This window comes from Centruroides sculpturatus, unplaced genomic scaffold, assembly GCF_000671375.1.
Source record: "Centruroides sculpturatus isolate CEXI.00-Female unplaced genomic scaffold, Cexi_2.0 scaffold69, whole genome shotgun sequence".
NCBI classification, from domain to species: domain Eukaryota; kingdom Metazoa; phylum Arthropoda; class Arachnida; order Scorpiones; family Buthidae; genus Centruroides; species Centruroides sculpturatus.
The window spans coordinates 851,570-858,196 of NW_019384304.1; positions in this window are offsets into that span (position 1 = coordinate 851,570).

Here is a 6,627-nt window from a genome sequence, read left to right on the forward strand (position 1 = left end):
AATTAAAGTTTTTAATTGTAACTTAGCAACTACAATTTAAAGTTAGAATAATAATATTTAATAATCTAATATACTTCAAAGAGGAAGATGTAAACTTTGAAATTTAGTTAAGCTAATTGGATTTTAAATATGTCTACAACAAAGATGATGAATAAATAATCAAGATAATTGTCTTTTAAGTATATTTCTAATATAGCTCCTTTAAATCAAAATGTTAAAAGTCATTTCAAGCAATTAACCTTTCATTCATTCCAGAACTAAATCCTTTCTCTTTTAACAAACATTTTCAGGTTCACTTATAACCCTTTGTCAGGCTTTCCAAACTTAAACATAAAATTCAATGCAATATGAACAATAATGAACTAAATTACAACTGAAATATACACAATTCCAGTAAAATATATGTTATTAAAATATACATAATGAAAGATGTTCATGCCTGAGCAAATAGATATGTACTCCACTGTTAGCTTGCTAGTTTGACATCTTTAAGGGGAAATGTATCAATAGAAAACATGCTGTCATCATCTCTATTGCATGGAAGTATGCAATGAAAGGAAATCACAATGCAGATGGAGCTTATAGGCAACAAAGTAGCTTGCTAACAGTGGATATGTGGTCTCAAACATTCATGTATGATGATATACTAATATAATTAAATAATTACAACACATGTATCAAATTTTGGTTTTTGATTTGGGAAGCCTTACAAAAAATTATGAATGAATCCAAAACATTTGCTAAAAGGAAAAGGAATCACTACTGAGTGAATAAAAAAATAAGTTGCTTGAAATGAGCTATTCTTCAGTTTAGTTTGTTAAATTGATACTGAAACAAAATGGAAAGTTTCATTTATACAATCATTAGTGGATTGTGTGTTAATCCACTAGTAATGATTGTATTTAATGTCAATATTATATAATTCTTGATGATAATTCAAAATTTTAGTATTATTATATAAATATAATTTCACTAAAGTTTTGTATTTATTATATAATGTCACTAAGTATTTATATACATCATTCAATCATTCCTCTAGGAATACACATAAACAAATGATTGAACATTCTAATACAATGATAAAATAAATTTATCTTAATTGCATAACTAGAAAATTTTATTTTAAATTTACATTTACAATTTACAAGAATTATATTTAATATTTGTCTACATACGATTATTTTCCTAATAAGGTTTCTATTACTAATATTAAATTTCATGCTTTCATTCAAAAATGATTAAATAAATGATTATTCTTTAAATTCACTAATAATAGTTTGTATTGAAAAATAATAATAAATATTTTAAAATCATTTATTATTATTTTTCAATACAAACTATTATTAGTGAATTTAAAGAATAATCATTTATTTAATCATTTTTGAATGAAAGCATGAAATTTAATATTAGTAATAGAAACCTTATTAGGAAAATAATCGTATGTAGACAAATATTAAATATAATTCTTGTAAATTGTAAATGTAAATTTAAAATAAAATTTTCTAGTTATGCAATTAAGATAAATTTATTTTATCATTGTATTAGAATGTTCAATCATTTGTTTATGTGTATTCCTAGAGGAATGATTGAATGATGTATATAAATACTTAGTGACATTATATAATAAATACAAAACTTTAGTGAAATTATATTTATATAATAATACTAAAATTTTGAATTATCATCAAGAATTATATAATATTGACATTAAATACAATCATTACTAGTGGATTAACACACAATCCACTAATGATTGTATAAATGAAACTTTCCATTTTGTTTCAGTATCAATTTAACAAACTAAACTGAAGAATAGCTCATTTCAAGCAACTTATTTTTTTATTCACTCAGTAGTGATTCCTTTTCCTTTTAGCAAATGTTTTGGATTCATTCATAATTTTTTGTAAGGCTTCCAAAATCAAAAACCANTTAAATTATTCTTTTCTAATTGATTTAATCTAACTTTCATATTGCATTTATTTAATTTTATTTCTTAAATTACTATTACTAATTTCATATTTTTTTTACAAACATTTCCTATTAATATAATTTGAATCAATTTTGTGTAAAATTATATGAATAATTATAATAATTCTGGTTCTAATCATATACAATAAACCCTGGATTTAACAGGTAGAAATTTAACAGATTTGACATCTCACAGACAAAATTTTTTCCATAGAAAAAAATTTTAAAATCCCATTTTGCTTATAAGTAGAGCATGTTAAAAGATTGGAACAAAGAATCAAAAAATATAAATTACTCAATGTTCATTATATTATTATTTAATTCATACTTATACAAAACAATATTTTAACACATCTTAAGTCTGTTATTAATATATGTTAATTTAATGTATATTAATAATAAAACACATTTGATTTAATGGACTTTTGGCAATAGCAGACATCCTTAGACAATTAAATCTATAGTTTACAGTATATGTATATATTGATAAGAATAAAGCCAATGCCATGTTATTACTAGACAGCGAACATATAGGCCCTTAAAAGTGGCGTTTTATGTGCTTAAAATAAGCTCTTAAATTGCATTGTTTAGGCTTTATAAACAAAAAATAGGCGGTCAAAATTTGCACAATGAACAATTAACGTACTTATCAGGATGATGAATTTTTTATTTAACATATGTATTCCAAACAAAAATGCACGTATTCAGAATGATGCAAACACAAAAGTAGACAAACAATTAATTATCTTTGCATTTTTTATTCGCTCCATTTCCCATAGTTAGCTTCATATTATATTACAAGCACTTTTTCCAAATTTTCAATAGAAAATTTGCAACGTTTGTCACTGAGAATTAATTTATATGCAGAGAAAGAGCATATAATCCGTTATCTTCAGTAGATGTGGAACACATCTACTGAAGATAATGGACAATATTTCAACCTTGGAAGAAGATGAACTGAGAATTCACTTTCAGTTCTGCTCTTCTTTCCTGCCAAAATATCAGCCACAATAAACAAGCACTTTAAACAAAGTCTGTTTTGAGGCACTGCTTTCAACTCTTTCTTCACTTTTTTTGCAGCAGCGTCTGGTGCATCACAAAGTTTCTGCTTTGCTCTGTTGAGGAGATCAATTTGTTCATATATAGGCTTTCCACTACTTTCAACAGCAGTAATAGTATCTGCAATGAATGTGAAATAACACTTGCTGTACATCAACTTGTTCTGAGCATGAATGTCATTCAAAATTTTCTTGGCTTTAGTTACACAAACTGCATTGTCCGCTAAAGTGACCAGAAGTTTTTTGATATCGAAGAAATGTTCACTGTAGTAGTTAGTAGAAAATCTTAGCCATGTATATGCTAAGGAAAAAATAGGCATTTGCCTAAAATCTGCTGTCTAAAAATGACAAATAAAGCATCTCTAATGCTATGTTTATTAAATAAAAGTATTTATTTTAAAATATTTCATATGGTTTTAATTTTATTACTATAAAATTGCATCAGGGAATGTAATTTATTTCCATTATTATTGTATTCTAATTTTTTCTGTTTGGGATATGCATCAACCGGGACTTAAATATAAGTAATCAATAATAAAAAAATGAATCTGTCTGATTGCATTTTCAGGATAAAAATGAAACTTAAGCAGTTTAATTTAAAAATTAAAGTAAACCTTTGTGGAAAATGAAATGAAAAATTAATAAAAACTTTTTAAAAATATGAAACAGACTAAACTTTGTGTTTTAGGCAAAAATAGGCAGCAACATCAAAATAAGCATTTTTAGGCATTATAAAATACCATTGTTTCAGTCTAAATGTTCATGAAAAGTGTTCATACAAAATCTTAGCCATGTATATGCCAAGGAAAAAAATAGGCATTTGCCTAAAATCCACTGTCTAGTTATTAATCTACTCATGATTCACATAATGGGGCAAGGGCAGCCAAATATCTAGTGGGCAGGTGGCTAACAGCCCAGAACTGGTTCTGGATAGAATCATTAGAAGTGTTATACAATATTTTGGTGTGTAGCTTCCACCAGCTAAACCATGTGAGGTTGGTGCTCTGTAAAGCACATGTGTCAATGTGTATAATCTGGCTGCTTTACACCATTCAGATATTTTTGCCTTGGAAGCTGACCCATATTCGGCAATACGGCGCTTCCATTCCACCACTGATATTCGAATATACAATAGTGTGAAAATCCGACCTTTTTTTTTTTTTGANACTATTCTAGTATATAAGATTTTTAATACATATTTAGAAATAACTTTTATTATGATGAAGAATACTATAATACTTAAATCAAATAATAAAAGAAATTTGTTTCTAAATTGCTCAAAATTTTTGATTTAACTTTTTTAAAATAAAATTTATTTCAGAAATTCAAATGTGAACCAATTACAATTAATTCTATATTAAATTCAAACTTTCATATAATGGAACTTGCAAATCAATGCATTCATATAAAAAATACAGCCACCAATGGCAGAGCCAATAAAACTGCCGAATACTGGCAGTCAGTCACAAGTCTGCACCCAACCTAACAACACAAAGTTTTCCAGGTTTTATTCGTGTGCCTAATATCCAAACAGGAGCCAGTTTCACATAAAGAGTCTTCCTATGAGGTAAGAGCTCTGAATGAGGGGTTTTGCACCTCCAGAATTGCAGACCTTCCTATACGAGCAAATGTCAAAGGAACCATACCTGTACAAGTGACCCTTCACAAGATATTTGCACCCAAAGGTCAGTTTTTAACACGTATCATTATACTGCATATTCTCCATGCTCTGCACCATAAAGGCTTGCTGTCAGCTTTGCAAATAATAGCGTGTTTCAATGCTTGCACCTCAGTTATATAGTTTTAGGGAGTGTGGGGCTCACCCACACTCCCTAAAACTATATAATATCAATTACTCCACAAACTGTCAAGTGGGCCACTCAAAACTGGCATAGTCATGTGGTCTAAATAGTTAAACACGATAGTCTTAGCAGAGCTACATGACTCGCAATACCTGATTTCAAGGGCTGTAAATGGCAAAGGATCACTTGTAGAGGTACAGTTTCTTTGACTTTTTTGCTCCTTTGGGGCTCTACAGTCCCAACCGTCTCATTCAGAGCTCGAATTGTACTGAAAAAGATGTACAATTACAGACCTTATCCCTGATAAAGGGGGTCTACAATTTTGGGGGTGGAAAAACCCTCATTTTGAGTTCACATCTTACTCTTTTAATAATATTCCAGCGAAAAAAAAAAATTTTTTAAATTATAAAATTCTAACAACATTGATTATAGACATTCTAAACTATATTCACGTTACGTTGTAAATGTAAAATAATTTTTAAATTTACGAAATTTAAAGAAATAAATTGATTAAACAGTTACCATTTACCCCCATTAACTTATCGATTTCCTACAGATACTACTTACAATTGGTCATTTTCTCTTACATTTTTATATATATTTGCTACTATTTATTTGAAATATGTCCTACGTTTTCTAAAATAAGTGATCAAATGTCGTGTTTTAAAATATTTCAAACAATTTATTCACAAACACGCGTGTACCAAAATAAACTTTGAAAACATCCGCCATTATTCGACAACGCGCCCTCTGACGAACAAAATTGTATGCGAGTTTAATTTTAAAAGGCAACAGTGTTGCCAGGATGGGTTCGTAAACTCGAACCCATTTTTCTTGAAATTTTTATTATTTTTACTCTCCCTCTCCCTCTTGTCCCAGTTTGTCCAAGTTTCCTTAAGAAACGTGTAGAAAGTAAATAGATCAATGGCTGTCCATGATTCTGTGTGTAAATAATCAAATCATTAATTTGTTCCAAGCATACTACTGTTTTTTTTTATCCAAAGTAGTCCCACCGCTCCCACGATATTTGATCGTGCAATATGCTAGTTGGAGTGCGTTGCGATTTCCACAACGAATGACAGCATGTAGAATCATCAATAAAAATTTAGATTCTTATAACAGAATCAGCAAATTCAATCATTACTATAACCTTATAAAAAAAATATGAATATCCTTAATAAAACAAAATATGAATAAATCTTTGATATAATGTGTGTGTGAAGTGTAGAAAATTGTAATCATTTATATCTTTATGTATTAATTATTTTGTATTTCATTATACTGTATTACTACAATGTCACTGAAATGAAATCATTAATATTGATTATTCATATTTTAAATATCATACATGTGTCCAATTACTTTGATATTTTCATGTGTGATTTTTAATTAATTTAACTCGTGATGGTCTAAAAAAATTGAAAACATTTCAAACAGTTATGAAATTCAATCTAATATTAATAAATACAATTATGAATGTAGCTTGTGTTTCAACTTATGTCTTCTTAAGTAATTTTAAAATAAAATTTTTTAAATTTATTTCTCTATTTTTAGGAAACTGTTAAGCACAACAACATAAACAAGTTAAAATAATTATGTATTCCGAGACCATGTCTTCTTTTATTTGTTTTTTTCTTCACTACTAGGTGTATTAATAGACACACAAGGCATTTTTACATCATTTTTATTCTGAATCTTCTATAGGCCGATACATGTTTCGGACAAAGGCCCTCATCTGTCAGCTACACAATAAGACATATTATAAATTTCTTAAAGAAATTTATAATATTATTATTGTG